This window comes from Lissotriton helveticus, chromosome 10 (genome assembly GCF_964261635.1).
Source record: "Lissotriton helveticus chromosome 10, aLisHel1.1, whole genome shotgun sequence".
Taxonomy (NCBI): domain Eukaryota; kingdom Metazoa; phylum Chordata; class Amphibia; order Caudata; family Salamandridae; genus Lissotriton; species Lissotriton helveticus.
In genome coordinates this window covers 457,940,865-457,960,967 of record NC_136071.1, presented here as the reverse complement: position 1 = coordinate 457,960,967, position 20,103 = coordinate 457,940,865, and positions in this window count along the sequence as shown.

Below are 20,103 nucleotides of genomic sequence, written 5' to 3'. Positions count from 1 at the left end.
CCACATAACAAGAATAAATACACTTGAAATACCTCATATTGCATAAAGATTATCAACTAACTCTTAAATATCATGTGATGGCAACTATAAAATAAGGAGGGCTTTATTACGATGTCAAGGAGACTCATGCCTGCCCAACACTGTTGCGGATTGGGAACTGCCCTACCTTAGGTTGCCCATTCCGACACCAATATTTGGATGTGACTGCCCATAGCGCGGTAGGAAACATGAATTCTTCGATGGAAGCAAGTGCGGTGGTTGGAAAAAGGCTGGCAGCACAAGCTTCCATTGAAAACTAGGGGGCAGATGTATCAAGATTTTTTTATGTCGCAAATGCTGCGAATCGCAATTTTGCAGCGTTTGCGAGAAAATAAAGTGTAACTGGCATGTATTAAACAAATCGCATCGCATTTTAAGAAATCGCAATATTTGCGATTTCTTAGTGTGCGAGAAGTGTTTTTCTTAGAATTTATTTGCGATTCCTTATTTTGCATGTACTTAGTTTTGCGAACTTTGCAAACAAGAAATTGCAGCTTAAGAAATCGCAACAGGATGTATGTAAAAGTCGCAATTTGCGAATTTCGAAAAATCGCAAATTTAGAAATCGCAATTAACACCAAATATAAGCAGGTGGTAAAAGAAAAAAAAGTATGAAAAGGCACCCAGAATGCATTATTTCAAATTCCAAAATGGCTGGACTATACCTGCATAGCATTCAAGCTCTTGCACAGAGAAGACAAAGACAGGAGAGAATCTTCAGAATACGCATTACGCTGTTCCAGCAGACTCAGGAGGAGATTTATGACAAATACAGACTTCATCCACACACCATTTTGGACCTCATTAATGAATTGGAACCTTTTTTGGAACATCCTACAGCCAGGACTCAATCAATCCCAACACATGTACAGGTATTGTGCTCATTGCACCTTTTGGCTTCAGGGTCTTTTCAAAGTGTCATTGCAGAGGTAGGTGGAGTGTCACAAAGTCCCCTATCACACTTCTTTCATGTGTTCCTGGATGCAATGCTGAGGAGACTCCAACATCATATATATTTCTCTAATACACAACAAGCCTTACAGGAAACTAAGTTGGATTTCTATCAAATTACACGCTTTCCTCATGTGATTGGATGCATTGGCGGAACCCATATTGCTATCACTCCACCTGCAGCCACAGAATATGTATTTCGTAATAGAAAAAGCTACCACTCTCTCAACATCCAGATCATATGCAATGCAAAACACATTATCAATGACATTGTGGCAAAGTATCCAGGGAGCACACATGACTCCTTTATCTTCAGACATAGTGCAATTCATAGACGTCTGAGTGCTGGTCAGTTTGGAGACGGATACCTGCTAGGTGAGTAACACTCATGCAAACATCCATCCATCCATCCATCTATCCATCATTTGCAAATTGAACATACAGTTACTATTTTGTTTCTCACATGCAGGTGATAGTGCCTATGCAGTGCGTGATTTCATCCTAACACCATACTTGAATCCTGCAAATGCAAGTGAAAGACGGTACAACAGGGCACACCGGTCTACACGTGGGGTAATTGAACGTACATTTGGAATATTAAAAAGCCGTTTCAGATGCATACACAAAAGTGGAGGAGCTTTGCAGTACAATCCTGAAACCTGTTGTAAAATTGGTACATCATGTGCAATGCTACAAAACATGGCCATGCGTAAAGGCACAGACATTGAAGTGAGTGAGTCTGACTCATCTGATGATGATGACATACCTCCACCTAGAATGGCTGTAGCAGGAGTTGGAACAATGGCTGGCCAACAAAGAAGGACAGAGATTACACAAAATTATTTTTAGGTAAGAAAAGCCAAACTACAGACTCATGTTAGCAAATGTTGTTTTAATCCACAACAGACAAACCATAGTGCATTGTGTAAAAATCAGAAATTTTAAATGCGGGAAATGAAAATAGCCATACGTGGAACATTAAGACAGCTTCCACAATGCAGTTATGCAGAATGAATTGCTATTTCAAAAGTTACTTTTTGTGCTGGCGGCTTGAAGCAGGTTGCTTCTGTGATTGCATGGCTTCTTGTTCTGGTCCTGTACTAGCACGCCTTCCACTTCTGCGTTTGGTCAATTGGGTTGTTGGAGTGGGGTTCCTACTGCTCCTACTGGAGGTGTCCTCACTATCAGCTGAGACAAGGAGAGCGCTTGCGCCAGAGTTGGATGTTTGCATGATTTCTAACACAGAGGTCATTTTGTCCAAACTTTTAGCCATTTCACGTGTGCAGTTGCTCATTTCACGCTGCATGTTAATGCTGTGCCTGGTGAAATTGCTAGTGACAGCACAAAGCCTGTTAATTGCCTTAGTATAACCAAGCATCCTCACATGAGCAGTCTGTGCGGCCCTGTTGCGAGCACTTTCAGTTTGGACAAGGGTCAGGCAGAGTATTTCTATTAAAGCAGCCATGCCTTCTTGATTTTTATTTGATTTCAGAAACTGCCTATTGATTGACCTGAGGGCCTTGTGTTGCAGTCGCTGTACATGAAGCATATCCTGCTCAAGGCCAGCAAAAACAGTGCCTCCTTCAATTTGCCCACTGCTGCTCCTACTTGTCTCCAACCAGAATGACCGTGGCCTCCTTGGTATTTGTGGTTGGTCTTGTGAGTCTTGAGGGAACACTGTGTCAGTCTCACTGGGTACTGTACCTACATCTACATTTTCATCATCTTCCATTGCTATCAGAGGAGCAACATGTCTGCGCTTTCTGTGTATAATTGGATTGAGGGCAGTGGCATCTGTGCCTCCTTCTTCTGTGTCAGTTGGAACATGTAGATGTGAATTATCCAAAACACTTTCTTCCCTGGATTCCCTTGATTGTTCTGTGGATGTAGAGTGTATTAAATGAGTTTCTGTTTCTATCAAATAAATTGTTTTCATTAATGACAATAACTTGTACTACAATGTGTTTCTATCCATTATTAATTGACAGCAACTCATGTGTTTCTATGATGATAAGTGTGACAAACATGATTGCACTACAACTCCCATGATGCATTGCTTGCTACATGTTTAACTGTCTTACTAGACTACTACCTTTCTCAAACTGAGTATAAGCACAGTACACACACACATTCATTACAGACATCCTATGGACTTCTTTGCAGGCATCTTACCTTGTGTAGTTGCTGTAGGTTCAGAGCTATCTTTGTTAGCCACTCCACTCACACTCTCTGGAAGCAGGGTTGATTCAATTAATACCTCATGGGGTGTCGGTTGGCCTGCAGATGATGATCCACCACCTGTTTTATTTGCCTCTTTAATCCTTTCTGCAAGCCTCTCCTTGGATCTTAGTCGCATGTCATACCATCTCTTCTTTATTTCATCTATGGAGCGAGTGGTAACTCCAACTGAATTGACTTTTTCCTGGATCTCCAACCAGATTTTTCTTTTCCTAGAATCAGGAACTTTTAGTGCTTTCTTGCCAAAAAGGAGCTCATGGTTACAAACCATTTCTTCAATAAGGATTTCTTGCTCCTTTTCAGAGAATTTTTGTTTCTTTTCCTCTTTTCAGTAGACATTTCCTCCTGTGCCTTTTGGGACTCCATTGCTCTCCGAACAGGTCTGCTCTGCCTCACAACACTCTTCCAACTGCCACTAGGTGTGGCTCAGGCAAGCAGGTGCAAGCAATCACTGTAACTTCCTGGTTGTGATGTCATCAGGCTTCTTCCTGCATTGCAGATTCCCGTTTTTGCGATTTCTTAATTTGCGAAATTCGCAAATTAAGAAATCGCAGAAAAATCGCAAACAATTCTGCGAATGTTTAGAAATCGCTAATTTCTCCCAAAAATGTACATACATCCCATTTTGCGATTTCGAAATATCGATTCGCAAAAAATCGCAATTAGGAACTCGCAAAACAGATTGTTGATACATCTGCCCCTAGATGTTTTCAAACATCTCTACACCATGTGGCAGGCACCGCACAAGGTGCATGGATGCTTAGTGGGGCACCATAGGTGCCCCCCAGGCCTCAGATGAGAGGGCCAGGTGGGAAGGGGGCCTTGCTAGGGTCCCCAATACCACTTTCTGACAGCCTTTCCATGTGGGAAAGGATGACATGGAATGGCTGATGGACACCAACAACATAATTCCCACAACGGAGCTACATCATTAAGGGATTATGAAGGGTTTCCAATGCAACGATGGGCTCATTGAGCCCGTTGGAAAGGGTCGGATGGTCACTCCGCCTGCTGACTCCGACTGCACACATTATAATGCGCCAGTCGGACTGCAGCAGCAGATGAAAGTCATGCCGCAACCGACGAGCCGTTGGTTTGGTTGCAGTCTGACTTCCATCGTAAATGGCACCGGAGTGATTAGACTCCTGGCTAAACATTCACAAAGAGGGGAAGACACTGTTCTATCGCATATACAATTTTGACTAAATACATTTCACAATAGATTTCCTATTGAGGGATACACTGCAAAAAATTAGGCACGAGCACCAACATTTCAATGGTTATAGCCTGTGTTTGCGGTTGGATTGTACATGTGAACAAGAAACTATACATTTCTGAAATGTGCAATGTAATTAACAAAATGTATTTTTTAATGCTATTGTACAACTGTAGATACAAGGATGAATTATGCACTCTTTTGCGATTGGTAATTAGTGTAAACAATAATAAAGTAACAGCAAATTGAAAGTTAAAAAATAATACAAAAATACAATGGCATTTCCCAAAAATCCATAGTGTATCTCTCTTTCGACCATGATTTGGAAGGCAGATGAATATCTGTCACTTAATCGATGTCATAGGAATGATTGTTTCACTGCCCATTAAAGCATGGTTCATAACTATTAATGAAATATTCACTTAAGAGCAGAGGAGAAATGATATTTTATTTAAGAAAATTTCATGGTTCAACATCCTAGTGTCATCCTATTGGACAATATACATATGCGTTCACATTAAATATGTACTTGTAAAGAGTCACTTGACTTCTTGTTCAGAGATAAAAGAAAGTGTTGATTGGAAGCTGATTTCCTTCTAGGGAGTATTTAAGTTTTCTGTTCCATTTAAGAATCTTATTCAGAAGGTGCAATGTGTTAGTGTAATGAGGATGAGACAGAGTTTTGACACTTGAGTCTGGTAACTGTAATAGGAGTCCGCTAATTATTGACACCATTTCCTTATGTGACGCACAATAAAAAAGAAATCCCTCATTATTGAAGAAACTAAGCTCCAATTAATACGACAGCAGAGCAGAGTGACACAATGGACCAAATGTTTAAACGCTTGGCACTGAACTGGTTGAATGCTGTGCTAATAGGATGCAAAATAAGTGTATATAAGGCAAAAACGTTTTTTTTTAAACTGAAATAGCCAAGAACATTTCTCAGTATGTATAGTAAAGATACTGAGAGGTGGAGGATGTAGATGTTGCCATTACTTAGACCTTATCACCACCAAAACACATATGCCACACAATTGTGCTGAAATAATCTTGTCCCACACTAGTGTAAAGATGACCTGCACCAGTGCAATATCGAAGTTCTTTTATTAACAGCTGCAGACATACAGGAAGTACATTTTCTCTGTGTTCTGCTTCGGCCCCAAATAACTCTGTGAACACAGGCTTTTAGAACACAGAGCCCATTGAGAAAAGTGCAGCTTATAACTAAAAACTGAACTTACTTCTCTCCTTTTATCAAAACGAAATATATTATATAAACAAACGGTAATAAATTACAAGCAACAAATTGCATGACACTTATTTTCAAATCTAATCAATCAATCAATCAATCAGGGCATTTGTAAAACGTGCTACATACCTGTGAGGGTCTCAATGCGCTGGGGGGGGGAATGCTGCTACCGTTCGAAAAGCTAGGTCTTGAGGAGCCTCCTGAAGGTTAGAAGGTCTAGCGTCTGCAGTAGATGGATGGGGAGGGTGTTCCACGTCTTGGTGGTGAGGTGGGAGAATGATCTGCGCCGGCGGTCACTCTTTCGATGTGGGGGACGGTGGCGAGGGCGTAGTCTGCGGAGCGGTGCTGGCGGGCGGGGGTGTAGAGGCCGAGTCGTCTTTTGAGGTACTCTGGCCAGGTGTCGTGGAGTGCCTTGTGTGCGTGGGTGAGGAGCTTGAAGGTTATCCTCTTGTTAACCAGGAGCCAGTGCAGGTCCTTCAGGTGGGGTGTAATGTGGCTGCGGCGAAGAATGTTGAGGATCAGGCGTGCGGAGGTGTTCTGGATGTGTTGGATTCACTTCAGGAGTTTGGCCGGGGCTCCCGCGTAGAGTGCCTTGCCGTAGTCCAGTCTACTGCTGACGAGGGCCTGGGTGACCGTCCTTCTAGTTTTTGTGGGGATCCACTTGAAGATACTGCGAAGCTTGCGGAGGGTGTTGAAGCAGGAGGAGGAGACAGCATTGACCTGCCTTGTCATAGAGAGTATGGAGTCGAGGATGACCCCTAGGTTTCGTGCGTGGTTGGTTGGTGTTGGGGTGCCCCTAGTGCCGTTGGACACCAGGAGTTGTCCCAGGCTGAGGGGGTGGGGCCGAGGATGAGGACCTCCATCTTGTCCGAGTGCAGCTTCAGTCGGCTGTTCCTCATCCAGTCGTAATGGCCTTCATTCCTTTGTGGTGTTTGGTTTTGGCAGTGTGGTGGTCCTTGGTGAGCGAGAGGATTAGCTGGGTGTCGTTGGCATAGGAGATGATGTTTAGGTCCTGCTGTTGGGCGACGTGGGTGAGCGGTGCCATGTAGACATCGATCAGCGTTGGCTGAGAGATGAGCCTTGGGGTACGCCGCAGATGATCTTGGTGGCTTTTGAGCAGAAGAGGGGGAGGCGGACGCTCTGGGTTCTCCCGGAGAGGAAGGAGGTGGTCCAGTCCAGGGCCTTCTCTTGAATTACGGCGTCGTGGAGGCGTGCTCTTAGTGTGCGGTGGCAGACAGTGTGAAAAGCAGCTGACAGGTCCAGGAGGATGAGGGCCGTGGTTTCTCCATTGTCGAGCATGATCCTGATGTCGTCGGTGGCGGCGATGATGGCAGTTTCTCTGCTGTGGTTTCTGTGGAACCCAGACTGGTACGGGTCCAGGATGTTGTTCTCTTCGAGGAAGCTGGTCACTTGTTTGTTGAGGGCCTTTTTGATGACCTTCGCCGGAAATGGGAGCAGGGAGATGGGTCAGAAGTTCTTTAGTACGATGTTGATTTCTGCGTGCTTCCAGCTCTCTGGGAAGGTCGCTGTCTCGAAGGAGATGTTGATGGTTTTCCGGAAGTGGGGTGCGATGGTGCTGCTGGCTTTGTTGAAGATGTGGTGTGGGCAGGGGTCTTGCGGTGTTCATGAACTTTATGGTGTCATTGTCGTTGATGTTGGTCCAGGCAGGCAGGCGGTTGCTGGTCATGGGAGCGTGGGTGTCGGTTGTTGCCGGGGTGGTGAAGGTGTCAAAGCTGTCATGGATGTCTGCGATCTTGCGATGAAAGAAGGTGGCCAGCGAGTCTCATAAGTCTTGTGACGGTGGGATGTCATTGGTGTTAGGGCTGGGGTTGGAGAGTTCCTTCACGATGCTGAAGAGCTCTTTGTTGTTGTGTGCATTGTCATCTAGGCGGTCTCTGAAGGCGGCCCTTTTTGCAGATCTGAAGAGTTGTGGTGTTGGCGGGTGGCAATCCTGTTGGCTGTGTAGCTTTCTGGTGTTCTTTTGTGGGTCCAGTTTTTGTCTAGTTTTCGGCAGGTTCGCGTGGAGGCCTGGAGGTCTTTGGTGAACCAGATGGCTCTCTTGCTGGTGTGGGTGTTGAAGGGCTTCTTGAGCAGGGTGAGGGTGTTGGCACAGTCATTGATCCATTGTCTGAGGCTACGGGCTGTGGCGTCGGGGTCGGTCGGGTCTGCGGGTGGGCTCTGGGCGAGGGCAGCGGTAAGCTGGTCCTAGGTGATCTTGTCCCAGCTGCGGCGAGGCATCTGCTGGGTGCGGTGGTGTGTGGTGGGTTTCCAGAAAGTGAAGTGGATGCAGCGGTGGTCGGTCCTGTGGAGTTCGGTGGTGCGGTCAAAGAAGACATGGGTGCTCGCTGAGAAGATGGTGTCAAGTGTGTGGCCGGCGGAGTGTATGGGTGCTGTGACGAGTTGTCTGAGTCCGAGGTTGCCGAGGTTTTCGATCAGGGTGGAGGATTTGGCGTTGTTGTTCTTGAGGTGGATGATCAGGTCCCTGAGGAGGATGTAGTCGCTGTAGTGCAGGTGTTTGGCAGTGCTGAGGGTGTCATCTGTGTTTTTCAAGACTTTGAGAGTGTTCCTGTGGACAATGGCGATTCCTCCTCCTACCCCGTTGGTGCGGTCCTTGCGGGTGCTCTTATAGCCTACCGGGATGGCTATGGTGATGTCAGTTGCCGGGGAGGGGTCAGCCAGGGCTCCTTCAGGAAGACGACATCTGGGGCGTTGGAGTCGAGTAGGTCCCAGAGTTCGGCGGTGTGTTTGCAGGCAGAGCGGGTGCTGAGCAGGATACATCTGAGGAAGTTGGTTTCCAAGTTGGGAGGGTTGGCGGGCTGGTTGCTGGTGAAGCTGCAGTTCCGGCAGGAGAATGATCCTTGGGTGTGTGTAGGGGTGGCCTGGCAGCAGGTGTCCGGCGTTAAGTGCGTGGAGAGTGCTGAAGTCATAGGGGAGGTGGGTGTCGTGGTGTGTGCGGGGGCAAGGGGTTCTGGTGCTAGGTACAGTCCAGGCTTGGACTGTCGCAGACAGGCTTGCCTTAGGCGTGCCTTTGGCTTGCCTTTGGCGAGCAGCGACCGGCATATATGGGGAGGTGGGGGGGAGGAGCAGCAGGGAGGCGGGAGGCGGGGGCAGCGAATGGGCAGTGAGCAGTTAGGGGGGTGGGGCCACAGGGGACACAGCGGCGGGGGTGGCGAGAGACGACGGAGGGAACAGAAGGAAAAAGGGCACAGAGTAAGGGCAGAAGGGCACAAAATAAATAAAAGACGGGTGGCACAGAAGGCAAAGAGGGGCCCAAAACGGGGAGGACACGAGTGGCCCAGAGAGCAAAAGGGGCAAAGAAGTTTGAGAAAAACAAGTGGTGCAGAAGCAAAGAGGGTTACAAAAAAATGGGGGGGAACAAGTGGCACAAGGAGCAAAAGGACACAGAAATATGGGCAGCTGGGAGACAGAAGGCAAAATAGCAATCACAGACACAACGAGCAATTACAGGCAATACAGTACAACAGTGCAGCAGTAGGGCAAAGGAGGACCACACATACAAGTTATCAGCAGTGGCAGCTGGGGCAGGGGCACACAGGCAGAGCTGTGCAGAGGGGGAGCGACCTTCCTGGAGGGTTAGGGTTGCTCCCCTCACCGTGCTGTGGCAGGCATATATGGGGAGGTGGGAGGGAGGAGGAGCTGGGAGGCGGGGCAGCAAATGGGCAGTGGGCAGTCAGGGGGCAGGGCCGCAGGGGACACAGCAGCAAGGGTGGCGAGGGACGACAGAGGGAACAGAAGGAAAAAGGGCACAAAGTAAGGGCAGAAGGGCACAAAATCAATAAAAGACGGGTGGCCCAGAAGCCAAAGAGGGACCCAAACCGGGGGGACACGAGTGGCCCAGAGAGCAAAAGGGGCACAGAAGTTCGAGAAAAACGAGTGGCGCAGAAGCAAAGAGGGGTACAAAAAACAGGGGGGAAAGAGTGGCACAAGGAGCAAAAGGACACAGAAATACGGGGCAGCTGGGAGACAGAAGGCAAAATAGCAGTCACGGACACAACAAGCAAATATAGGCAATACAGTACAACAATGCAGCAGTAGGGAGGAGGAGGACCACATATACGAGTTATCAGCAGCGGCAGCTGGGGCAGGGGCACACAGGCAGAGCTGTGCTGAGGAGGAGCGACCTTCCTGGAGGAATCTATATTAAGGTAATAGCCTAATATGTACACTCAATCACAAATATAATCAGAGAGATTTTTGGGTTTATTGCTCACCCTTCCAAACTTGCTTTTTTTCCTACATTCCTACTTGTACTTTCATTTCGCTTACTGAGCTGGAAGCTCTTTCACTGACAACATTGTTATTGGAAGCTTCTTCTGCATTACTGTCATTAGCATTGCTGCTTTTTTTCTACTCCCTCATCAGTATCATCTTCTCGCCAATGATTCACGCACTTGAAATTTTGATTGTTGATTGGATTATTCCTGCACCTTGACAATCTACACACATGCCAGCACTTCTAGTAGCTGTACAATCATACTTTCAGTGCTTCAGCTTTTGATGTCAAAGTTGCTGAACACTGGTCCATCAAACGTTGATTTATTGTCGAAACTTTCAGTTTTGTATGGGTTCTTTTTAGTCCAGGGCTGTAGTTATTGCCATTTTTGAAAAGATGCATGCACCAGTGCAGTAGCCAAGTTCCTTCATTAACAGCCGTAGACAAATACAGTAAGTGCATCTTCTCTGCGCTCTGCTATGGCCTCAGCTTTCTCAGTAAAAACAGGCTTCTAGAACACAGAACTTGTTGATGTCAGTGCAGATTATAGCTAAACACCACAATTACCAGCTTGTAATATTAATTGCCTACAATGCATCGATGGTGAATTTAGCTGCCTACACCTTCCCAGTTGTCTGCTTGGTAATGGTTCATGCCTTTCATGGAGAATTTATTATAGAGATGTTTACCATTTAAAGCTATAGAAGCGGGAACATGGAATTATTTATTACTGGTTTCGCTGACGGTGCTTCTCCTTTTCATATCCTGTTTATTGGCATACAGACTTACTCCCTGGCCACATCCTCCTTAGTTGGTGTACCCTTATAACTTAATCTTAGTGCTTACAACCTCCGTGTTTTAGTGGGATTAAGCACATTTGTCACCTCAGGGTTTTTTTCCCCATGCTTATTTTTCATGGGAAAGCCTCATAGATTGAAATGTAAATTTACATAATTCTTCTCTACTGCCGAACCTGTCATCAGGAAACCTCATCATCAGAAAGATCTTTGTCCAGACTACCTTTCAGCTATTATGGAGTGTTATTGTGATCATAAAGGGCCCACCTTGAACATCTACATAGGGAGCCATTTCAAAGAAGCAAACAGGATCAGTCAAACACCCTAAGAAAGACGTTGAATATCCCTCTAAGACACCTTCTCCTTTCACACTGGAAGATATTATGGAGGATATTAGAGCTCCAAAGCTGTTCTGCTTGTCATTGAAGCAAGTACTTCGATTCAGCACATTGACGAAAAATTGCCATCTAATGATCAACATATCTCTGCTATTGAACAAAGGGATCTTCACTTGTAAAATAAATTACACAACTTAAGAAATCTAGAGAAGATTTGGAAAATAGGAACAGCAGTAACTATCTTAGGCTATGTGGCTCTCCGGAGAACTCAGCCGGATCAAATATGATTGCCTTCCTTCAAAATGCTATTCCTTCAATAGTGCATTTACAAATCCAAACTCCTCTCAGCATTCAAAGGCCTCACAGTCTAGGGCCTAGGTCTAGAACCTCTTCACATTATTAGTCCAGGGGTATCATCATCCTCTTTTTGCCATTTTCAGAACTGATGCAACTTTTATCAGCAGCTAAACAACTTGGCGCCTTATATTGGTCTGGAAGCAGAGTATACTTTATGCAGGATGCCTCCAATGCAACTGCTTCAAAAAGGGAAACATTCCTTGAGCCACAACCTCAGCTGAAGTCCTTAAACATAATATATGGTTTGTTATATCCATGTTTTTTACAAACACTTACAAGGATAGACAATTTACTTTCGAGGAAACTGAAGATCTGCAGGCTTTCCGTAAATAACAAGGTCCTGAATCCATTGAAACTGATGCAAACACTATAACATGACATGACTTTGCAACATCTTTTTTGATCTCTACAATGTTTATTAACTAATTGGTTTCTCTTCCACAATTGTGTTTTATGATGTAAGTATTGTGCATTTATTAAGCGCAAAACTGTCACCCTACGGGTATCCTGGCGCTTAGACTTGGCGGTAGACAGTACGTTATCAACCCATGGTTGGCAGTGGGAGGACTAATTTTCCATCCTTGGGAACAACCAGTTTCGAAAATTAGTCCTTCCACTGCAAACTATCGGTTGATAACGTGCTGTCTACCGCCAAGTCTGAGCACCAGGATATCCGTAGAGTGACACAATACATACTTCATAAAACACAATTGTGGAAGAGACACCATTTAGTTAATAAACATTGTAAAGATCAGATAACGCTGTTGACACTTGTTCTCCTTTCCCATTATGATTCAGTGTTGCCTAGTGATAGATGCTTCCATATCTATGTATGTTTTCCCTGTGTCAGTCTCATTCATTGACATCACTCCCTTGTGCCACTAATGGTAAGTCAGTGGTTTATATTATTTTGTTCCTCCTTTTTCTTTGTTTATACGTTATTGTCTTAGTTCATCAAAATCTAATATAAAGAATTAAATATGTGTCCATTTGGAGCTAACGTGGGCACATCTCCAATAGATGTTTTGCTCCACTCTTTGGTATGTTTTGTTTTCTCATACTTTAAATTGCAATGAAGGAATTTTTCTTCTTTGCGTTGCCTTTTTTAGTTTTATTCTAAGGTCTCTGCTTTTCTCTCTCTCATTTTTTTTCCTCTGCTTCTTTCCAGTATTTTTTTCTCTTTTCTTTTTCTTCTCATCTTTTTTTGTTCTGATATATATTATGCGTGCCTTCACAAATGTTGATCCACTACATCAATGTCTGTTCCTGCAGTCTGTTTGAGAGTTTGGGGTAGGGGGATTGATTCTGCTAAGGACACCAGAGGCTGGAATCTATATAACAACGTACAAGTGAAGATACCTCTGGGACCATGAATTCAAATATATATTTAAAGACCTAGGCTTAATTTTATTACCTACGCCGGTTTTCTATAAATGAACACAATACTTATATCAATTTAACAACTATGGTAGATAGACATCACCTACATCTCTCTGCTTATGTGGCAATGATCAGCACAACACATGAATGCTACAGTATATTCTTTTTCAAGGATGGACTTTACTTCATATTCTCGAAATTGTTAAAACCGAATGTACAAATCATTTTACATTACTTTTTTTCTGATTTTATACAAACTGTCCGATACAACCATTTTTCATGAAGGTTATACAAATATCAAAAACCAGTGCAAGACATGTATCAAAATCATTCTTATTAAGAAATCATACATTTTTGTCACAAACACCTTGTCAATTCTCTAATGTGTTTCCGCAGGATAGTGTAGAAAGGTCCCAAATTCCTCCCACCACCAAGTCTGCCCAACAAAGTGAAAGCTGGCCAAGGTGAAATGGGGAAGAGAGGAGAGGAAGAGAGAAACAAAACACAGGTCCCACTAAGTATGCAGAGGGTGGTGCGTGGTTCCCAGAGTGTCTCTGCATCCCCTGTGTATAAAGAACGGAGATATCAATATATTTAAATCCTTAATTGTATCAAACAACCATGCTACAGGGAATTCCCATATATCAGCAAGTATAGAAGTACCTCTTCCATAACTTAAGTAAGTTACTACATACACAGGAGTGGTGTACAGGTTTGAGGAGCAAAATAGAATAGCAATACTATATATATATATATATATATATATATATATATATATATATATATATATATATATATATATATATATATATATATATATATATTCACAAATCCGGCTCAGTTTCCCAGTCCAATGGCGCTCTTTGTACCGGTGCACGACTCCCAAGCAGAGCCCCGCTTGTATTTATTGCACAAATCTTCTTTGAAGGAAGAACGAGTCGGCACTCACAAAGTTTATCCCACTCCTCTTTTATTTCCTTGTGATCACTCCAGCATAGCAAAAAACAAACCAACGCGTTTCGCAACTGAACGTCGCTTGTTCCTGTGAACCACCCTTGTATATTTTCTTTTAGTTCCTTGATCATTTTTTCCATAGGATTGTTTTTCAATCTGTAATAGTTTTTTGTGTCGTTAAGTTGCCTTAAAGCTTCTCTGATGTAATCACTTGTGTCCATTATTACGATATTCCCCCCCTTGTCAGCGGGTTTTATCGTTATTTTTTCCTTTTCCAAAAAAACATGGAATATCAACCAAAGAGAGAATTTAACAACTAAAGAAAGGGTTGCAGTAAAAAAACGTATGGAAAATGAAAAAATAACGATAAAACCCGGCGACAAGGGGGGGAATATCGTAATAATGGACAAGAGTGATTACATCATGGAAGATTTAAGGCAACTTAACAACACAAAAAACTATTGCAGATTGAAAAACAATCCTATGGAAAAAATGATCAAGGAACTAAAAGAAAATATACAAGGGTGGTATGAAGATCAACTGATCAATGATGAGGAACGTACATTTTTAACAACAGATTTTCCAGTCACACCTTGTATATATTTTCTCCCGAAAATTCACAAGACTACGCTAGATCCACCTGGGAGACCCATAGTCTCCTCTTGCAGTTCCCTATATGAAAATCTTTCCAAATATGTGGACACATTTCTGGCGCCGATTGCTCAGAGTCTGAGTTCATATTTAAAAGATACAGGAGACTTTCTAAGGATACTTACAGGGATAACATGGAACCCGGATTTTCTCCTAGTAACAATTGATGTTGTATCACTATACACATCCATCAGACATGACATCGGGATGACAGCATGCCAATACTCTTTGAAACAGCGGAGTATAACACAACTTAACCACACTAAAATGCTTCTCAATATGATCAACATCTGTCTTACAAATAATGTCTTCCTATTCAACACAGAACTCTTCAAACAACAGTGTGGGACAGCAATGGGAATTTCGTTTCCCCCTAATTATGCCAACATTACTATGGGATGGTGGGAACGAACCATTGCCTGGGACACCGAAAACCAACTGGAGATGGAAAAAGTTATACTTTGGGTACGTTATATCGACGACCTACTCCTAATCTGGAATGGAACAGACAAGGAGTTTCAAAGATTTTTTGCCAAATTAAATCAAAACTAAGTGGGTTTACAATTCACTTGCACCACCAGCAAGAAAGAGATTGACTTCTTGGATACTAAGATCTACATAGATAATAGCAAAATTGAATCCACACTGTTTAGAAAGAAAACTGCCACGAACAGTATCCTACATGGGACGAGCTTTCACCCCAGACAACTAGTGAATAGCATCCCTTACGGGGAATTTATTCGAATGAAGAGGAACTGTTCCAAAACAACAGATGCGGAAGACAAAATTCAAGAATGCAAAAGCAGGTTCAAAGCACGAGGATATAAGGATCGAACTCTTGACAAATGTATAAAAATAGTAGACCTTAAAACCAGAGCGGAAATCTTAATAGAAAAGCCAAAGGACGTTGCGGAAAGAAATCCTCCACGATTCATAACAACATATAGTAAGGAACGTGGAAGCATTGTCAATAAGATGAGAAAATATTGGCATCATATCTCAGGAGATCCTGATATTGGAGAATTAGTAGGTGACAAACCAACTGTAACCTACAGAAAAAACATTTCCCTAAAAGACATGTTGGTAAAAAGTCACTTTCAAGTCAAACAGAAAACAGACTGGCTTACAAACCAACGGAAAGGATTCAAAGCATGTAGATCGTGTAAAGCCTGTAAAATAGGTAAAAATATGGTTAACATCCAAGAACCACATGGCAAAATGATGGTAATTGAAGAAGCCATAACCTGCACATCGAAATTCGTCATCTACATGATTGAATGTAAGTGCGGAATGAAATATATTGGAAGCACGACATGCATGTTAAAAAAACGCATCCTGGAACATATCCGCGCAGTCAAGAACTCAAATATTACATATGCAACAGCGAAACACATTCTCACATGTCAAAAGGGAGATTGGAGAGCTATGTGCTTCTACGGAATCCAAATGATATCCGAAGGCAATCGAGGAGGTGATCGTGTCCATAAATTACGTCAAGCAGAATCGAGACTCATCATAAAATTCCGGACAAAACAGCCGGGGGGTATCAATAATGATGAGGAGCTTTATGTTCACCTTGAATAACTGTGTTCTCCAAAAAACTTTATCCTTGAACTCATTAGATCAAGAAAATGGGTACTATACCATTACAAAGTTACTAATGTTGCAATTAACAAGTACAACAATGGGTACTAACCCTGAGTACAGTAAGAATCCAAAGATTAATATTGCACAAAACTAATTCACAACAGCGCCACTGTCTTTCTGATTTTTTGCGTAAAGTTTTTGAAAAATGTGTGTTAAACTACATATCCCAGAATACCACTTAAAGGTAGATATGGGTATAAAAGTAGAAATGAAGGAAGGACTTACTGACCGTGAGCAAAGCCTTGGTGGCTGAAACACGTTGGTGGGGGGAGAGCTTATCAATAAAATAAGCAAAACAACCTTTGGTGTGCCGCATCCTTTGTTGCATGATATATATATATATATATATATATATATATATATATATATATATATATATATATATCCACACATTTGCAGGTTTGCCCAAGCGGAGAGACCACAGGAGGTTTGAATTTTTGCTCATGTTCTTTTAATGTAAGCTTGCCAGCAAACACTCCGTCAGTAACAATACTCCAACATTAAAATCGCCAGACGCGTTTCAGGACGCCCGTGGTCCTTTCCTCAGTGGCTTATAGTTGGTAGGAGACAGGAAGCACGATTGTTCACGCACAAATTTATTAAAGACACCTGCCTGTGAGGGCGCGGCCGTGTGCACGGCCTTCTGGATGATGTAGTGCGTGCTAGTTTTCACCAAGTGGGCGTGCTGCTTGAGTCCTCTCTATTTACCATAATAATTCCCCAGTGGGTGGATGTAAGTCACTGTCCGTTGTCTGCCTTGCTATTGCGCCTCCATTAGTGAGCGATCCGACCCCCTCCTGCAGGGCGCCAGATCACCTCCTTCCTTGCTGTTGACACAGATTGCATCAGCTGGAGCCGCTCATCCGCGGCGGGCCTTCTCCCCGACCGGGATTTATATATCCAACATTTGCAGTCCCAATGAGGGAAAGGGCCTTTCTCAATTTTGGGTTCCTGGGTAGTTGGATATATATATATATATATATATAGTACTAAAAAGGACAGGTTTCAGGGATATTAAAGTTAGCAATTAACGTTTAAAAAACCTTTCAAGGGGGTCGTGGCCAAGATGGGGCGTGAGCAGACATGTTGCTCTAAAGCTCCCGTCAATGGCCCACTACTAGCACCGGCATTTGGCCGTTTACGGGTCCTCTGACCACAGCACTAGAGCTGTCCTGGTCGCCGGGGTGGACTGGCGAGATCTGGCTGGCAAGAAAGGTCCCGGTGAGCAACATACAAGCGAAATCAGGCGAGCAGCCAGGAGTGCACCCTTCCCCCAGAGCCACAGGGAGCGGTCTAGTGATCCCTGGCGAAGGGAGGTTCTTCCCAAGCAGTGAGTCAACAGACCCGGGACACCCACCCAGAGCAGCGGAGAGCACCGGAGGCCCTGTGACATTGCTGGAGTGGCAGCGGTTGGCCGAGCCCGGGGGGGGGGCGCCAGTAGGGGTCCTGCGACTGCTGAGGGAGAGTAACAGGCCACCATTTTGTGCAGTTTACACTCGGCTTAATGACACGCACACGCGGTTGCGGGCCCAATACTGGTGCCTGGGCCCTCCCGTGCCAGCGCGGCCAAGAAAAAGGCCCAGAAACGTTGCTTGCAGCACCCGATGGGACCCGAGCGTGGTGGAGGCCTGGGTGAGTGCGGATCTCTGGAGCAGCGTCGCCAGGGCATAGCTGCGGGCGGAGGCACGGTTGGAGCGCAGGCACTGAAGCCCAGTCCTTGCTACAGGCATCCCTGGAAAGACTCCCGCAGGGCCAAGATAGAGCAGCGACTCGTCGGCAGTGAGTACTGCCCAGCTTTTAGCTGGACCACCACGGCTACAGGCTTACAGCGAGAGGGCACCCCACCAGGATCTATCTATGTGGGGGTGCAGGGCAGCATGACTCGGTGTTCACCACATCTGAGTTGAGGTCAGAGGCCTAGCCAGGGCCACAAAGAGAGCACCACACTCCCACCACCGGGCCACCAGCCGGAGAGGCAGAAAGAGGCCTAAAGTTGACATGGTGCCCTGAGACCTTGGAGTAGCCCCCGCGCCGGGAAGTACCACTGGTGGGTCCTAGCAGCAGAAGAATCGGCCCAGGGAGCTCCACGTAGAGTAGCGCCGACTGCGGACTTCTTCAGGCCTATTATGGATCCGCTGACCCCAGCACCGGAGATGTCCTAGTAGGTGGAGTGGTCTTGACGAGACCTGGCTGGCAAGAGAAGGTCTCGTTGAGCTAACTACGGGCAAAGTCAGGTGGGTGGCCAAGAGCGTGCCCCTCCCCCGGAGCTGCAGGGAGAGGCCCTGCGATCCCTGGCAAGGGGAGGCTCTGCAGTGAGACGGCAGACCTGGGACACCCGCTCAGAACAGCGGAAAGCGCCGGAGACCCTGTGGCATTGCTGAAGCAGCAGCGGACGACCGCGCCTGGGAAGAGCACCAGTAGGGGTCCTGCACCCAAAGAAGGAGAGTGACGGGCTGCCATCTTGAGAGGCTCCCACATGGCTTAACAACACGGTTGAGGGCCCGATATCTTTGCCTGGGCCCTCCCGTGTCAGTGTGGTCAAGAATAAGGCCCAGACATGTTGCATGCAGCGCCCGATGGGACTCGAGTGTGGTGCGGATCTCTTGCTTGTTCTATTCCCCAGGCCGTTGGCGGGAGGGGGGCTGTTGAGAGTTAGACAAATTACCCGATTCACTACATTTCCAATCAGCTAGGGATGATGGACAATATGTTTGTGCTCAACTTTGTTTGTTTTGGGGGTTTTGTTTGGGGTGGGATAGTTTTGGGGGGGTTCCAGTGGTCCTTGTCCACCAAGCGCTTGCAGCTGAGATAGATACACACTGCCTGGGCTTTCTAGAGAGGAGTGACATCCAAGGTTTCTGGTCTCTTTCTGATATCGGGCTCCTTCGGCTTTTCTTAACCCTCACAGAGTAGATGCCAGCTATGGAGCTTAAAGTACTCATGTTAAATGTGAGAGGGTTGCATAACCCAGTAAAGCCCAAAGCAGTCCTCTTATGCCTAGAGCAATCCCATGCCGATATCTGCCTCCTACAGGAGACACACCGTTTGCAGAAAGATTGCCACCGCCTCCGGTCTCGGAAGTTCCCACTTCAGTTTTTTTCTTCCAGCACCACCAAGACAGTACTGGCCATTTTGGTAGCCCACGGTTCAAGGGTAAGGTCATGCACAAAGATGCAGAGATAAAAGGAAGGTTGTTGACCTATAGGTTCTCTTTAGGTGATTCTACATTCACTATTGGCTCAGTCTACGCCCCCAATGAAGGCCAGGAAAGGTTCTTTCATTCAGCCCTCACAGAAGCCTCAGCCACATCAGAACGCCACATTCTGTTGGGGGGAGATCTAAATTTAGTCCTTGACAATACCCTAGACAGATCAGGTCAGCGCACCTCCCAAACTGGCAATCTTTCCTCTGAAGGATTGTCCCGTTTAAGTGAGTTGGGTTTCAAGGATCTATGGAAAGGGAATATTCCTATTATTCTAGTGCACACAAAACGTACGCCCGCCAAGATTACCTGCTAGCATCGTCATCCGTACACGCGCTGGTGACTGGGGTGGAGATAGGGGTTGCCTCCCTCTGTGACCACGCCACGGTGACAGTTGTCCTTTCCTTTCCACCGACCCAGCGTGTGGTGCGGACTTGGCGCCTCAGGGAGACATTATTACATCGCAAAGAGGTGGGTACACGGGTACAGCGCGTCATCACTGACTATCTTTCTCACAATAGCAACACGGACACCACACTTACGACACAATGGGCAGCACTGAAGGCCGTCATAAGGGGAGAGTTTATAGCAATTTCTGCCGCGGACAACATCGAACGTAAGCGTAAGCGGGAAGAACTCACTCAGCAGACCAAGGAGCTGGAGCAAATGCACAGAGAACGGGGGCTCCTCGAGTATGGAGGCAACTTAAAAAGGTTCGGCAAAAACTAGCAGCTATTGACCAAGATAGGGTGGAATTCACGGATTTGCGGCTACGGCACGCATATTACACTGGTGGGGATAGGTGTGGGCGCTTGCTCGTTCACAAGCTGCGTGAAAGTAGACAGCC